The following is an 18,161-nucleotide window of genomic DNA, read 5'->3' as shown; positions in this document are numbered from 1 at the left end:
ATGGCTGGAGTCCAGCCTTCAGCCAGCTGTCCTTTTAACACCTCTGGGTAGGGCACGACCTGTGTGGCCATCTACTCTGGCTGGTGACATGGAATGGGGAGTCCAGAAAACACAGTTTAAGGTTCACTTTTGGCCACTGTGGGTTTGCCTTTGGCCGGTCCCTCTCTCTGTGGGCTGGCATGTTCTCCAGTACAATGATGGCACAAAATGAAATGATCTCTAAGACCTAGGTTACACATTCCAGGTACAGAGCAAAATCTCATTCATGGCTGGTACAGACACACATGGACCCATTCTCACATCTCACCTGAGGTCTCACAGACCTCACTGCTGGAGGGGGTAGAGTTTGCCATCGATTGGGGTCCTGAACCTGTTACTTCTAGATTCAAGTGATCTTCGACATGTTATTTAATTTCTAAACCTCCCTTTACTCCTTTGTGAAAGGGAAATAATAATATGTGTAACTTTATGGTTATCCAGAGAATTCAATTTAAAAAAAGGATTACTTAATACTTAATCCAATAAATATTTATTAAGCACCCACCATCCACTGGGCACAGTTCCAGGCACTGTGTGCAAGCAGTGAGCAAGCAGGAGAAAGTCCCTCATCCCGGGGATCTACCCTCCTGTTTGGGGCTGAGGGAGACAGGAAATAAACAGCTAAAAATACCAGTGCTGTGCAGACAAGTAAAATGGGGTGATGTGACAGAAAGTGACAAGGTGACCACTTCAGTCTGAGTAGTCAGGGGAGGATTCTCTGAGGAGGTGACATTCAGGCTGAGAGGTGGATGACAAGAGAGAGCCAGCCACACCACTGTGGCCGGGAGAAGAGCATTGCGGGAGAACGGAACAGTGCCTGGTGCACGGAAGGAAGGCAGTGGGCCTGGCATGTTTAGGACCCGAAAGAAAACCAGTATGGCTGGAGTATGAAAGGGGAGGAGAGTGAAGGTTTGAGAAGTAGGAAGAGGCCAGATCACAGAGGGACTGATAAACCATGAAAGCAAATTGGACAAGCTCTTGGCCCAGAGGTATACTTGAATGAGAGACGTGTCTGAAAATGAGGAGTAAAGAATGTCCTGGAGACACCTGTTTCCTCCTAACCCTGAAGATGAAGGAGAAAGTGTTATCAAATGCTGCTGTGCCAGATGGTTTCCTTCATAGAGACTGTCTGCCTATGTCAAACAGAAGCCCTGGGGGAGAGATGGGCCCTCCCCAGTCCTCAGAGGAGACCAGTCAGTCCCTGACAGTGGGGAAGTGCCTACGGAGAGCCATTAGGTTCACAAAAGAAACCTTAAAATAGATTCAGTTAGAGATGTAAGTTCAGTTCAGAGCAGGTATCCCGAAGACTTGAAGCTTCAAAGATTCCTCCAGGAGGACACGGTTGGGGGGGGGCAGGGATGGGCACCCAAGGTAAAGCAGATAGCTTGATGAACATAAGCTGAATACTTCAGGCTACTCTAAGAAAGGGAGCCTTAATTAAGGGGAAAAAGCCCCAACTAGCAGAGTTGTTTGCCTTCCATTATTGATAGTATTATTCTTTTGTTCATGAGTTGCTCACAGATCCATCCTGGGCCTTTCAGGTCTGAGAGGAAGAGAACCTTACCCCTCTTCTTATTTACAAAGCCCCCCAGAGCCGCCCCTCGATCATCTCCCAGGACTTCAAGGAAGGCTAATGTTCCAGATGAGAAGTAATTACAGCTCTTGGTTTCCAACTGTCCGAGTGGCAGCTCAGACGGTTAATTGGCTCTGCTGTCTTGGCCTCTTTGCCTGAGGCTTTCTACAGCCTTCTACTCCCCCTCGTCCATCATGGGGAATTGTCACAGTCCAGCAAGCTCTGCACATTTAGGTTACCTTGAAGGGTGGGTTTACTATCAGGCAACCATTGATTTCCAAGCCTCTGCGGCTACCTCAGCTGGTTGTCTGTGGAGTGAAAGAGGACTAGCCCTTCATTAGCATCTGTGATACTTTCATGAGCATCAATGAGGCTCATCTGAAAAACTCAGGCCTGGAGTGAGGGAAATTATTCTGCACCACAGGAAGCGACTGGGGAAACTTTCCTGGTTTATTGAGGCCCTAGTTAAGAAAAAAGGAGCATCAACTTTGTCCCAAGATGATGATAGTATTACTTGAAAAGAGGAGTCTCTGTAAGCTTGGGAAATAATATTTTCAAAACACTTTATATTGGAGAATTTCAAATACACACAAAAGAGTAAAGTTCCAATGAACCCCCATGTGCTCATTGCTTAGTCTCAATAATTATTAACATTTTGCCAAACTTTTTCATGTATTTCCCCTCCCCCCCTTTTTTCTTTGCAATTGTGAGACATTGTGCCCTCTCATCCTTAAATCTTCAGGGCATATCTGCAATAGATAGAAAATTTACCCCATGAATTGATGGAGGTTGGGTTCCCTAGAAAGCAAACTCTGAGATGAGGAGAAGCCGAGAGGAAGCTTTTTGGGAGGTTACAGGAGTAGCTTTTGTAGGAGGGAAGGAAAGGATGCAGGACTAGGCAGGTTCTATGAAGGACTCAGCTGGACACCATGGAATGCTACAACACTGAGCACTTCTTAGTTGGCCAGAGTCTGGGGGGATGGCTGGGTCTTTATACTCCCATAATACTCCCATGTTGACCGGGAAGTTCCCTGGAAGTAGGTATAACCTTGGAGTAAGCATCTTCCTTCAGCTGAGGGCAATTTGTAGGCAATTTCTGGAAAGGGCAAATAGCAGGTGCTGCTAGCTGGCCGTACTCCCAGCAGCACAGGGAATAATCTTTAATTTCTGAAGCGGGGTTAGGGTGGCCCATCCCAGGACCCACCAAGACATTGCTATGCCTAACAAGTTGAACAGTAACTCTTTACTGTTATCTAATATTATCTAAGCAAGGTCCACAAAGGGGAGAGTTATGTTAAATTAAAAGATTCCTTTAGAGCAGGTCTATTATGAATTTTAAATATGCAGAGCAGGTCTATTATAAATTTTAAATATGCAAATGGACATCATGACTCTCCTAAGAGGGTTCTTTTTTTTTTTTTTTTGGCGGTACGCGGGCCTCTCACTGTTGTGCCCTCTCCCATTGTGGAACACAGGCTCCGGACGCGCAGGCTCAGCAGCCATGGCTCACGGGCCCAGCCACTCCGCAGCATGTGGGATCTTCCCAGACCGGGGTACGAACCTGTGTCCCCTGAATCGGCAGGCGGACTTTCAACCACTGCGCCACCAGGGAAGCCCCTAAGAGGGTTCTTAAATGAGCAACATTTCCAAAATTTCTTTGATCATCTAACAGGTTTTTGGTTTTGCTTTGATTTTTAGTTTTTGGAACCTATCTCAAAAAACAATGCCCTGGAAAATTTAATAAACAAGGAAAGTATTAGTTTTTTTTGTTTGTTTTTTTGGCTGCACCACACAGCTTGTGGGATCTTAGCTCCCACCAGGGATCAAACCCTGGCCCCCTGCAGTGGAAGCTTGGAGTCCTAACCACTGGACCCTCAGGGAATTCCCAGAAAGTAGCAGTTTCTGTTTACAGTGTTGCAGAAAAGCTAAAGCCAAGATGATCTTGCATGGGAAAGAAGCTGACTGTTTGGAATGGAACCACAGTAAGAATAAAAGGAGTAAAGGCTACCGGAGGCAACAGTCCCTACTAAGACAGCCACAGATTACACGAGCATCCAAATATACTTTGCAGTTAGAACAGGATGTGTGCTAAAAATACTATGCATTTTATCACATCGACAGCCTTTCACTAACAGCTTTTTGATATGGTCATTTCTGCACAGCAGAAGGGTGGCAGAACATGTGGTAATTGCTAAGGGGTCTCTCTGTGGATGCTGTGAAGTTATTTTTAGGTTGTTACAAAGCCTCACTTATAAATGCTACCCCAATCTTAAGAGGCTGGTGTTGGAGACGAAGGAACCAGAAAGAAGTGGTCTAGGGTTTAGTGAAAGATTCATAAATCAATAGATTTCAACTGTGCTTACAGCATGGGTCCAGGCATTGGAATTGATCAAGGAGATATACAGTTTGCTCCCTAGGAATTTATACTAGAATGATGAAGGGAAAGATGTGGTTAACACAATGGAGCAAACCAGGTAAACACATATGCAATTATTTTTCATTTTGTTGTATGGTTGTTTTGTTGTATGACATTTTTACAAACATTAACTCAATTAATGTGTGTATGCAAGTATTACTGCTATTTTATAGATGAAGACGTAGAGAAAATTCTTAATTACACAGCTAATTAACGAAAACACATTTCGTGCATTTTGATGGTAACTATTCTGGCTCTAGCAGATAATGGTGCAGTTCAATGAGGGTTCAGAATCAGGAAAGAGTTGAAGGGAAGTGATGGGGTGTCTGGAATGACAGATGCAATTGGCATAAAATTTCTCTTGGTTTAGTGATTTAAGGTGTTGTGTCCCCTTCTCTTGGAGGTGAGACACTAGGCTTACCTGTAGTAATTTATGACATGGGAGGAATGCTTATCACTCTACATCTTTGGGGGAACTGAGGTGTTTTCCAAACACGTGGGGGTTCCTATACTGGTCCGTTGTGAGAGGTGGCGGAGTGCGGAGGAGACCATGGATCTGAAGACTGCTATGACTACTTTTAAATTTAGCTCTACTTACTAGTACTGTGTTTTTTTGCATTATATTCAGAACTCTAGTTTTCTGATCCATCAAATGGGTGTAACAATGCCTATATCCTTAGAGGGTGTTTGTGGGAATTAAAAGATGTGTTGTTTATTAGTGCCTAGGGTGAGCTTGACACCTGGCAGACACACAGTAAATATTAATTTTCTTTCCTTTATTCCTTATTAAATCATTTCTCTCCAGCAGAATAAATGATTTTAGTATCAGAAACATGAATGAATGGTCTTTCCAATAAAACCCAGAATTCCTGTCCTTCTTCCCCTCTCCCATCCCATTTCCTGGGAATCCATGCAACATACACTGCTAAAGGTCAGTGCTGTGCCTACTGAATTATTCTGTACATTGGTAGATGAGTCTCTGAAAGGTTCACGTTTTTCTGCCTTATCTCATTAAGTTCTCTTATTCAGTAGTGAATAATAATAACAGAAGCTACAATTTCCTGGGTGTTTACTATATGCCAGTTAAGTGTTTGACAGGCAATAACAACTTTTGGAGATAGATCCTGTTGTTATTCCCATTATAGTGATGTTACTTTTGGGTCTTGGGTTGAGTAATTTGCCCCAGATTGTAGAGCTGGTAAGTAAAGGAACAGGCCTTCAAAACAGTTGTTTGTGATATCAAGGGATGAGAGGTAAAACCTTTGAGTGACAGAAGCTTGTGACTTGGACTCATGATCCTAATGACCTAGGCTCACTTGGGTGTAGTGAAAAGAGAGAATTGGCTCTTGGAGCAACTGGATTTGAGTCTTGTCTAAGTACACTCTGGCCAGACCACTTGGCCAGAAATCCAGCTTAAGGTAGCTTTAGCAAATAAGTGAAATTTATTGACTTCAGTCTCTCTCTCTTTTTAACTCTGCTTCTGTTGGTCATCCTTTTTCTCATATTGAAGATATTGTCCAAAATTAACCCAGGAAATTTGCCAGAAATAGCTTTGGCTTAATTTTCCTTAAAGCTTGTGATCACAGAGAAAGAGGACATATTTCCATAAGATCTACCAAGTTTGAGTCCCCAAACTAATCACTCTGGACAGGAGAATGGAGGCCTCTCATTAGCCTGGCCAAGGTCATGTTCCTGTAACCCTTGGGATTGGGTAGAATGGAGGGTAGGTTAAATCCCATTGAAAATACCTGGAATGAGACATGAAAGGAGACATGCTGAGCAGAAGAAGACCTTTTTCCTTAATATTGGGTCACTTAAAACCTGTCTAAGCTTAAATGCTGGTTTGCAACCTCAGAAGTTCCCCAGGTAAAATTTGAAATTGGGCCCCATGCATGGAAGGCAAGGAGAGACCAAAGAAAGAGACAGCCACTCTAAATTGGCAGGTGACAGTTTTAATAAGCAGGGGGACTTACGTACCAGGTTTGTCTTGGGCGGCCCCAAGATGTGTACGTCTCCGTACCTACCTGCCAGAATCTTAAAATTTATATAGAGGCCTGAACTGGGTCCAGTCACATATAGCATTGAGATGGTCTCAACAACACATACTCTCTCAAAGCTGCATGCTTGAAAGCAGCTCCCACCGTGGGAAGGGTGGGCAGAATGTAAGTTGGAGGAGATCTTTGAGAGGACATGACCACCAGTTGACCTATGAGCACGACATGGGCAATTGGAGGCTCTCACGTCGTGCTCATAGGTCAACTGGTGGTCATGTCCTCTCAAAGATCTCCTCCAACTTTAAATAAATCATTTCTCTCTAAACTGCAGTCTCTTTATCTGTAACATGCGAGCAGTAATTTTCCTTGTAAGGTTGTGAGGGACAAATGAAGTAATAGCTTTGAAGGAAAGTCCTTTGTAAACTTCACAGGCCTGTGGAAACATGACTGCAAACTAGAACCTCTGAAAACCTGCTGTTTTTCTCACAAACTTTGCTTTGACACATGACTTAGTTTTAGGTGCTTCCTTGCCATTCAGTGACAGTGAGTCATGAAGCACACTAAATTAATGAAAGTATATGTATCACCGTTGCAATACATATGCTCACATTCTTTAGCCTGAAGGACGTAAAAATGGGAGCAACAAAAAAACCTGGGATACACTTATTTATATCTCATGTCTGCCAAATTTGCCGCCAACGTACAGCTTCATCTCAGCTTTACTTTAAAATGTCTCTGCTAAAAGGTAAAAGCAGGAGAACAAGCCTGTGGATAAAAATAAACAGAGGGTTTATACAAAAGGAAAATACAAAGTAAGAATACAAAGCTCAGGGACACGTGGGTGAAAATTGAGCTATGGGTGCCTCATGCACCTGAAGGTAAGTTGGAATTTTGCCTAAGTTCGTAAACCAAGGGGAGAAAGCAGTGCTTCCTTCCTCACATGATTAAAACTTAACGTTGCATCTACTATAATACTCCAGCTAATCTAGGTGAAACTTGGATTACTTGGCCTCACAATCAAGAAGGAAATCTTGAATTTCTGTAGCTGTAGCTCCCTGTTCTAAGAATTCTAAAACCCATCTATGAGAAAGTCATCTTCAGAGAATTTCCCAAGGCAATGAATTATTTTCCCTGGTTCTATACTTCTGAAAATATATTAAGTTCGCTTAGGACATTGTATGTATCTTTACACTGTAGCCATTGTTTTTTAAACACCTAGAATTTTCTAGGTTCTTTTTTTTTTTTTTTTTTTTTTTTTTTTTGCTGTACGCGGGCCTCTCACTGCTGTGGCCTCTCCCGTTGCGGAGCACAGGCTCCGGACACACAGGCTCCGCGGCCATGGCTCGCGGGCCCAGCCGCTCCGCGGCATGTGGGATCTTCCGGGATCGGGGCACGAACCCGTGTCCCCTGCATCGGCAGGCGGACTCTCAACCACTGCGCCACCAGGGAAGCCCTCTAGGTTCTTTTAATGTTTGTTAATGGAGAGAGTGAACAATTGAAGAAAAACAATGACCAAGTACCGGGGATAAGGAGACTTACATTCCAACCCTCATTCAGTCAATATTCATTCAAAGAATAAATATTTGAGTATCAGGCCCCATCCTGAGTGCCAGGGATAGTTTTAAATCAAATATTGTTCTTGCCTTCAAGAAGCTCATACCTATCATGTGAGGGAGACACATAATAAAGATAATATCACATAAATGGTGATCATATGATGAAAAACCAAGTAGGGCAAGGGGATTAAGAGGGGTGTTGAGCACTCTTTTAGAGGGTGATGAATGAAGAGTCTCTGAGGGCTTAGTAATTGAAAAAAATCTTGAAGAAAGTGAGAGAACAAGACTTGAGATTTGGGAGAAGGATGTTTCCAAAAGCAAGACCAGTATGTGCAAAGGCCCTGAGGCAGGAGTATACTTGACTTACTTGAAGAACCAACAAAGAAGTCAGAGTGGTTAGAGAGGATTAAACTAGGAAAGCAGGAATGATAGTTAAGAAATAAATTGGAGAGCAAGCTGGGATCTTACAGTCCTTGGTAAAATTTTCTATTTTATTGCTGTGTAATGGAAAGCCATTGGGGGGCTTGAACAGAGGAATGACATGATGTGATTTATGTTTTAGAAAGATCACTCCAGCTGTTATATGGACCACAGACAGTGAAGAGTAGAGGTAGAAACAGGGAGATCGGCAGATGACTGCTACAGTAATTTAGGATGTGCACAGTTGTGGTGAGAAACGGTTTTATTTGAGATATTTTATGTGGGTAGGGCCAAAGGATTTGATGTGGGGTTTTTGTGTGTTTGTGTTGTGGAACTCTAGTCATATATGTGACTTTGGGAGGTGATCAAATATAGTGGACATTATATTAAAAGTTTTCAAACATGCACATGGTAAAGTGAATAGTACAGTGAACTGTAGATCCACCACTCAGATTTAACAATTATTAAGGTTTTACCAATCTTGTTTTGCCTGTGTCATCCCACCTCTCTTTTTTTTCTCTTTCTGGACTATTAAAACAAACCCTAGACATCACAGCATTTTACCTCTCAGTAGTTTAGTATACATCTCCAACAAACAAGAACTTAAAAAACCTCCACAATATCATACATAAAACCCTCACAATATTAGCCTAACAAAGTTAATAATTATTTATTACCATCTAAAATCAATATGTGTTCAAGTTTTTCCCAAACTTAAAAAAAAATTACTTTTACAGTTGGTTTGATCAAATTAAGATCCAGAGAAGGTCCACTCCACTGCAATTTGTCTAGTAAATCTCTTTAATCTATAATCACCTACACCCTCCCACGCTTTTATGTATTTATAATTTTTGGGTTTTATTTTATCTTTTTTATTATAAGACTGTATATTTTTTAAAAAGCAGTTTTAGGTTTACAGTAAAATGGAGAGGAAGATAAAGTGATTTCTTGTAGACCCCCTGCGCCTTCACATGCATAGCCTTCTCTATTATCAACAATCCTCACCAGAGTGGGACATTTGTTACAACCAATGAACCTACACTGACACATCATAATCACCCAAAGTCCATAATTTACCTTAGGGTTCACTCTTGGTGTTGTACTCATTCTATGGGTTTGGACAAATGTATAATAACATGCATTTATCATTATGGTATCCCACAAAATATTTTCACTGCACTAAACATCCTCTGTGCTTTTCCTGTTCATCACCCCTCCCACCCTTCCCCAACCTTTCACAACCACTGATTGTGGTTTTACTATTGTGGAGATTTTACTATCTCCATAGTTTGCTTTTCCCAGAATGTCATATAGTTGGAATCTACAGTATGCAGCCTTTTCACATTGGCTCCTATCACTTAGTAATATGCATTTAATGTTCTTCCATGTCCTTTCATGCCTTGATAGCTTCTACCTTTTTAGTGCTGACTAATATTTCATTGTCTGGATGTACCACAGCTTATTTATCCATTCACCTACTGAAGGATATCTTGGTTGCTTCCAAGTTTTGGCAGTTATGAATAAAACTGCTAGAAATATCCATGTGTGGGTTTTTGTGTGGGTATATATTTTCAGCTCCTTTGGGTAAATACTAAGGAGTGTGATTGTTGACCATATGGTAAGAATGTGTCTAGTTTTGTAAGAAACCACCAAACTGTCTTCCACAGTGGCTGTACCACTTTGGTTACCCACTAGCAATAAATGAGAATTCCTGTTGCTCTACATCCTCACTGGTATTTGGCGTTGTCAGTGTTCCAGATTTGGGCCATCCTTTTATTTTTCTCTGCCATTTTTGGTTGATAACCCTGAGTTATTTGTCCTCTTAGAATTTCTCGTATACTAGATTTGGCCAATTGCACCATGTGGCATTTAAAAAATATTTCTTTATCCTCCTAATTTATTACAAAACTGTTAGCTAGATCTAGAGGCTTGATTATATATATTTTTGGCAGGGAGGGGGCCAGAATAATTCATAGATGGCACCATGTACTACCTGTATCACTGCATTGTCGATTTAAATAAAGAGGTGAACTGAGGCAAGTTTAAATGGCCAGAAATTGAGTTTATTCAGGAATAAGAGAGGGATTGCAGTTCAGGACACATGAACTGTGTCACAATACAGGTGAGTCCGTTTAGGATTTGGGGCGGGCTGTTTTTATGGGCAAGGAGTACAAAAATGGTCAAGTCCAGCCAGAGTCCAAGCAGCAAGTTCACTGGCTTGAGGATGGGGAGAGATTCCTGGCACACGTTCATTGACTAAGGCATAAGTTTAGGTTTTCTGTAAATCAGGCATTTACGGGAAATCAGTCTCTCAGCCTTTCTTTCGTTTTCCTGAGTACGCATGCGTGAGATTCTCCATTTCCTCTACACCGCTTCAACCCTCAGTCCACGTTAGTGAGGTTAAAACTGATTAGCGGTGTGGTAGCCCAAATAGTGCCCCGTCTCTCCAAAGATATCCAAACCCTAATCCTGGAACCTGGAAATTTGTTACTTATGGGGCAAAAGGGACTTTGTACATGTAATTAAGGTTGCAGACCTTCAGACAGGGGAGAGGAGCCAGCGTTGCCCAGGTGTAGTCAATCGAGTCACGTGACCTCCTTAAGGCCGAGAACCTTTCCCAGCTGAAACCAGAAGAAGCGGAAGAGACTGCGGTGGGAGAGGAGTCAGAGAGATGCGAGTCTGAAAAAGGGGTGGTGAGCTGTTGGCGGCTGTGAGACTGGGGACCCTGAGTGGGGCCTCTAGGAGCTAAGGGTGGTACCCAGCTGACAGCCAGCCAGGAAACCCGACCTCAGCCCTTCCACTCCAAGGAGCTTTATTCCGCCGACAACGTGAGTGAACTTGCAAGCGGATTCTTTCCAGAGCCTCCCAACTACAACCCCGGACGGCTGACACCCTGATTCTGGCCTACAACTTGGAGCAGAGACCAGCCAAGATGACCTGCATTCTTCAGCGACAGAACGGTGAGATAATAATACATTTTTGTGTTGTTTTAAGCTGCTAAATGTGTGGTATTTGGTACAACAGCGTCGATAACTATACAAGTGGATGCAGGTGTTGTGAGCCTGGTTTCTCTCTTAAGTTCTCCGTGAATCTTTCGCCTCCTCGTTTTCGGCAGCTGTTGATGAGCGTTGTTTAGGGCTCTTGTCATTAATGGTTACCAAATGGTGAATTTTCCTCTAATTCTATCATACCTTCTGCATTTATTAGCTGGAATTCTCTAAAGAAGAACTTTTATTTGTAAATAATTCAGTTTCCCTGAAAAATGTTTTGTATATGAAAAGCAGATAAGTGCCTTACATTTTCTCTTTATTAGTTTTCGGAATACTCGTGGTGGTTTTGCTATGATTTCAGGAGAACAATTCGTTGTTTTGTTTTCTGTATTGTATTATTATGAATTTCTGGAGTATTATATATTTGTGTGTTTCAACCACATTGCTGTCATTAATTTCTTTTTGGTGCTTCAATGGTCCCATTTTTGGCCAATGGAAATTCCTTCAAGTTGGGTCCTGTGTCTTTTTGTCAAGGCCTCATCATTTATGATAGCATTCTTACTTTCTGGCACTACAAATTCTCCTTTATCTTGTTTATCTTATACATTTTATGCCCCAGACATTGCTTTGCCCGTTTCCCCAAGAATCCTTTGTTTCTTTTTGGGCATTTAGAGGCTACAGTCTGGGCGCTTAGGGGTACTTTTGTCCTTGCTTCAAGCCATCTGGGAAGACAGAGATAGGACAAGTTGTTTTTTAGAAAGAAAATAATAAGTTTCCAAATCAAAGGTTACAATACATGGTTTATACTTTGATTTTTATACTTTAATCCCTTTGTTAAAAATTTTGGTTTCTGACAACATTAATATAATTTATTTTTTGTTCTGTTATCTAACAATGCAAATATTATTACTGCTAACAAGATTGCTGAATCTGTTTTAAGATTTCCCTGCAGTTTGTTTTGGTGGTGGTGATGGTTGTTAGTTTATCCCTTTAGAGAAGTACAGTGAAGATAACTGTATTTAAAGGATCGAAGGGGTCTTCACTAAGTGGTTATGCCGCCAATTTCCTATTCTTTTTTTTTTTTTTAATACTTTTTTGGGGGGTATGGTTTTTTTTTGGTCTTTTTAAATATGTAAATATTTGTGTAATTTTAAAGTGAAAAAATAAAATAAAACCAGGGGCATTTGGGAGTTCTAGCTTCTTGTCTCCTTCCTTCCCTGCCTTCATTGTCTTTTCTCTGTAGGGAGACTTCTTATTAGTTCTTAGTTTTAGGTCCATCAATTTTTAATTCAGAAAAATACAATTAAATATATGTATGTGTGTATGCACATATAATCATAGTTTTCCTAACCTAAATAAAAATTAGTCTTTTTTAGAACACCATTTACCTTGCTTTTTTAACTTAACCTATCCTGGAGATCACTTCATGGCAGTATATAGAGGTCTTTCTCATTCCTTTTTATAGCTATGTGATATTTCATAACTTATTCATAATAGATTTATTCAGCCTGTCCCCTTTTGTTGGATGCTTGATTTGTTTCCAATCTTTTGTTATTATAAATAATGCTGTGATGCATCCTGTGCCTTCTTTTTTTCTTGTTTGCTGTGTACACTTAGGATATATTTATAGAAATGGGGTTGCTGGCCCAAAGGGTAAATATACCCTTTTTTAATGAAAAAAATTTCATAGTTATTTTTTATTATAACAATCATAAGGCACAACAGAAAAGTATAATTTTGGTAGATTTTCCCAAAGTCCCCTTCACCGAAGTTATGCATTTTGCAATACCATGAGCAGTTTTTGAGAGTTCACCGGATCTCCATAGGGGTTGACTTGTTAATTATTGCCAACCCATGCTCTTGAGTGCTGATTCTTCATGTGTAAATTATGGGTAACAATTCCTTTCTTGAAGAGTAGGAGGAAAAAATCTAAGAAGTACAAAAAGAAAGTGCCTGATACAGAGCAAGTGTTTAATAGATACAAGCTTACTCCTCCCTTCTTTCTTCAACAAATCATTCCAGTCGTTCATTTAATAAATGTGTGTTGAGAGCCATGTGCTAGACCCTTTTATAGGAACTAAAGATCAGCAACAAATAGACAAATAAGCTCTTCCTCATAGAAACTACATGATACAGAATTTGGTAAACAGATAAAAAAAGATGCATTCCAGCAGTGCTTTGATGTAGAAATACAAAGAAGGTGATGAGAGAGAGAGCTGAGGTTGTCAGGGGTGATTGTGTACCTCAGTCTTTTCAGTTTTAAGAAAATACATACTGTTTAATCTATTTCACAAGGTTGCTTGGAAAATGAAATAAATTTCTGGATATTTAAGTGTTTTGAAAAGTTGCTTAACTCTTGTTTTTTATCCTTGAGGAAAAGAACAAAAAGAAAGATGCTCTGTTAGTTTCCTAGGGCTGTCATAGCCAAGTGCCACAAACTGGGTGGCTTTAAACAACAGAAGTGTATTGTCTCACAGTTCTGGAGGCTAGCACTCTGAAATCAAGGTGGCAGCAGGTTCATGCTCCCTCTGAAACCTATAGGGAACTCCTTCCTTGCCTCTTCCTAGCTTCTGGTGGTTTGTGGGCAGCCTTTGGCATTCCCTGGCTTGCAGCTGCATCCCTCCAATCTCTGCCTTCATTGTTAATGGCGTTCTCCCTGGGTGTCTTTGTATCTTCACATGTTTTCTTTTTTTTAAATTAAATTTTAAATTTTATTTTATTTTGATTCTTTTCTCTTTTTTTAAAAACTATTTATTTATTTTTGGCTGCGCTGGGTCTTTGCTGTTGCGAGCGGGCTTTCTCTAGTTGCAGAGAGGAGGGGCTTCTCTTGTTGCAGAGCACGGGCTCTAGAGCACAGGCTCAGTAGTTGTGGCGCGTGGGCTCAGTTGCTCCATGGCATGTGGCATCTTCCCGGACCAGGGCTCGAACCCGTGTCTCCTGCATTGGCAGCCGGATTCTTAACCACTGCACCACCAGGGAAGCCCCACATATTTTCTTGTACTGACATGATTTATTGTATTGATGGCTTGGGGGCCATCCAACTCCAGTATGACCTCATCTTAAATAATCTCAGTGTATTTCCAAATAAGGTCACATAGGGAGGTACTGGTGATTTGTAGTTTAACATTTTTGGGGGGAAATGCACAATTCAACCCATAACAGATGTTAATATGCAAAACTCAGCACTCAAAACAAGCTCCAAATGTCTTCTGGCAAAGTAATAGGGATAGAGATGAACAAAGTAGGAGGGCGTTCTGACTTCTTCATAAGAGGTCTGAGTGAGGAGCTCCCTAACAGAACTGTTATCACTGTGTCAATTCAGTGTCCAAATGACTGGCCATTTGCCTGGTTCCTCATCTTCCTTCAGAACCAGATGCCTGGGTTTCTTTCTTCCTACACAGGTATGAGATTTTTAGGGAATAAGTCAGTTCTTGTGAACATATCAGCAGATAGAGTCCAAACAATTAAAATTTGCTCTCTCTCTTCCTAAAGCAAAAAAAGAATTATAGTTATTTTTGGTTATAATAATAGTAAAGCAGAACAGAAAAGTGTAAAGTATAAAGAAGAGACCACCACACACTTGAGAAAGAGATGATTACTGTTTACACTTTGGTAAATATACTTCAGTACCTGTCTTGTGTACCAGCGTGTGCCTTTGTGTGATTGTGTATGTGCGTGCATGTGTATTTTGTATCGATTAGGAATGCATCTGTCTGAAAGTAATAGAAAACCAAACGAGGGTGGTTTAATAACTAAGAGTTTGCTTGTCTCATATTTTAAGAACCCTGGAGGTAGGTAGTTTCTGATGTTGGATTAAGGATTCAGTGGTGTCTGGGCTAAGAATCAGCTATCCTCTTACATATTTATAAGATATTCTCTTATTCGTTTCCATTATGGTCTCACAAGGGCTACCACAGGTGTAGCCGTATTACTGGTAATCCAGGAAAGAAGAAAAAGAAGAAAGCTGTCATCCTTCCCCTTTTGTTAGGAAAGCAAAAACTTTTCCTGAAACCATCCCATGCCTCTCTCCCACCTCCGGCCATTGGATCTACTCAGCTCATTGTTGGTAGGGTCACATGAATGTTTCTAGTTGTATGGGGCACTGGGAATGTGGGGAACAGGATTGCTTAGATCAGGGATTGGCCAACTATGCTTCATGAGCCAAATCTGCCCACTGCCTATTTTTGTAAATAAATTTTTATTGGAACACAGCCACACCCACGCATTTACCTGTTTTCTACGGCTGCATTCGCACTACAGCAACAGAATTGAGTAATTGTGATGGCAATCATATGTCTCACATATCCTGATTATATTTATCCCCTGGTCCTTGACGGAAAAGTTTACCAATTTCGAGGCTAGATCAAGTAATGATTCATAGACTAAGGCTGGAAACATTGTTGTTCTAAATAAAAATGGGTTTTATTAGCAAGGGAGAAAGTGGGAATGGATGTTGGGTGGGCAATTAAAAGTGTCTGTCACAATGACTTTGGTGTTGGTTGGGGGTGAAAAGACAAGGCTGAGCTAAACTTTATAGGAACAATGGTTTATTTCCTATTCAGTCACCTACTCCTTCAACAGTCTCTTCCATTTGTGGCCTTTGTTCCTTGGGTATCATCCCTTAATCCAATCCTTAAGTAACAAGCAACTCCTCCACCATCTCTGAAATATCTTACTTTCTCGAAAGGTTCTAATTTCACACATGTGCACCTTAGAGTAAATTTAAAGCAATATATCCTTTTAAGCCCTCATCTTACATGGGAAGAAAACTTCTCAGTGAAGAAGAATTTCAGGCTCCGGAGTAGGCTTCCTCCTCCCTTCTTTACTTCCTTCTTTTCCCGGGTATTTGTAAAGCATGTACACATTCCAGGCTTTGTTCTAGATGCTTAAAATACAAAAGGGAAGGCAAAGTCCCCACCCTCAAAAAACTTACATGAATCACATGGGGAAAAACAGAGGGTAAATGAACCATAAATATACAATAAAATGTCAAATAGTGATGAGTACTTTGAAGAAAATGTAAGCAAAGGCTTAGAGAGTGACAGATGACCAGGAAAGGCTTTTCTCAGGAGGAGACTCTTCCAGCCTGAAAGAAGTGTCGCAGAAAACCTTGCATGTAGCTGAGAAAAGGATTCCAGGCAGAGGGAAGTGTAAGTGCAAAGGCCCTGAGGCAGAGCTTTGATTGGAACTGTCCTGAGCAGCAAGGATGCCAGTGCTCAGTTAACAGTGAGCAAGGAGAATGCTCTAAAATGAGGCTGAGGCTATAGCCAGGTGTTAGATTCCACAAGGACTTGTAAGCCACGGAGAGGACTTGGGTGTCTGTTCTAACTGTGGTGGCCTGCCACTGGAATATGTTGATCAGGAGCATAAAGTGCTCTGACTGATACTTAAAAAGATCCTCTTGGAGTACTCTGGGACAGAAAGGAAATTTCCATTTGCGTAGTATAGAAATAGATAATTTGCTGAATTGTGAAAGTGCTTTGTAAACAGTGACTTTCTATTCTTTTATTTAATAAGTAATATTTAACAACTGTTATACTGTGGGCACATTTTTAAGCTTTGGGGATACAATAATGAATGAGACACAAGCCCTAACCTTGTGGGATCTAGTAGTTGAGCTTTAGAAATAAACAGATAATTGTAACTACTATAGTAAGCTCTATAAAAATGAGGGACATCTAAGCCCCTTGGAGAAGCCACACCTAAAATTGGGTGGACTAGAAAGGAAGGAAGATGTGTTCACTTCAGCTGTGTCCTGAAGGATGGGCTGGTGAGGTAGAAGGGGGATTAAGCTGCCAGATAAAATAGAGGATGACCAATTAAATTTGAACTCTGTGTAAACAGTGGATAATTTTTCAAGTATAGGTGTGTCTTAAATATTACGTAGAGCATGCTTATACTAAAAAGGTATTACTTGTTTATCTGAAATTCAGATTTAACTGGGCATCCTGTATTTTTTACTTCTTATATTTAGCAAACCTGGAGGATGTCCTTTGGGGGCATTACAAGCAGTTGGATAAGCATGGAGTCCAGAGTTGGAGGCAGGAGTGCTGAGAGGGAAGTAGGTGGCGCCAGATTGCATCCTACAGTCAGGATAAAGTCCAGAAGACAACCAGTGAGGTGTTTTAAACAGGAAAGTGACAGGTTCAGATTTCAAATTTAGGAAAAAACAGAAGGCTGTGGCTCTAAGGTACAGAAGATAAAATGGAGGCTTTCTTTGTACTTGAAGAGACATTATAAATAAGTCATTTTTAGGCATTAGCTTTTGAATTTAATTATTTTTTAGCTGCTTGTGTATTCCTCTGTGGAAGGGTTTGTTATGTGTTCTTTCTCATTGGTCCGTACTAATTTTAATCCTAAGCTGGCAGAAAAGAATTTGGAAGAGAAAAATATTTAACAAGAAACCAAACCCCGGTTTCACAGAAAGAGAGCGCTTCTTCACAAAACTCCCAGACTGTGTTCACAGGCATTATCTCGTGCACCCTCAGGATCACTCCTCGCTGTTCACTTTAGGGGGTGAAGGGGAGTATGTATCAGAAGTTTCATCTCTTGAGTTGCTCATTCTAGCCTCAAGCAAGGGTCCCCGAGGGTTTCTCTGACAAGTAGGATGCTAAGGCGTTCTTATGAGGCCAAGAGGACAGCTGTGGGAAGAAGGCCATGCTCTCTCCACTTGGTGGGAAGAGACAGGCCTCAGCTCTTCAATAACAGCCCAGACTCAAAGTTCAGCCTGAGTTTGAAACAGATTCTTGAGGGCGGGATGAAATTTCTTTAGAGGTGAAAATGCAAAAGGGAATTTCTGGTCAGACACAATGCCACAGGCCGCAGTAATTCTGAAGCGTGATTCTCTTCTAGTAATTCTTCATCTGTATCATCTTCCTGTCAGAATTTCTTGGCCTATAAAACTCATTTTTCTTAATCCAAATTTTGTCGTCTCTTCTCCTTCTTCATGCTTATCCACGTCAACCTCCCAGTTTTTAGTTTGTTCTTTACACATTCATCCACTCATGTGTTCATCGAATATTACTGAATATTTACAGTGAAGAATGAAAAGATGGATCAAAGACGGTCTTCTTCCAAAAGATATTTATAGTAGTTGGGGAAGGAGAGAAAGAGAAAAAAAATAAGTAACAATTATTATTGTAAAATATTAATGGGAATAATTTACTTATTTAA

This window comes from Mesoplodon mirus (assembly GCF_964341445.2).
Source record: "Mesoplodon mirus genome assembly, chromosome: 2".
Lineage (NCBI taxonomy): Eukaryota > Metazoa > Chordata > Mammalia > Artiodactyla > Ziphiidae > Mesoplodon > Mesoplodon mirus.
The sequence above is the reverse complement of the archived record's forward strand: the minus strand, read 5'-3'. Positions refer to the sequence as shown.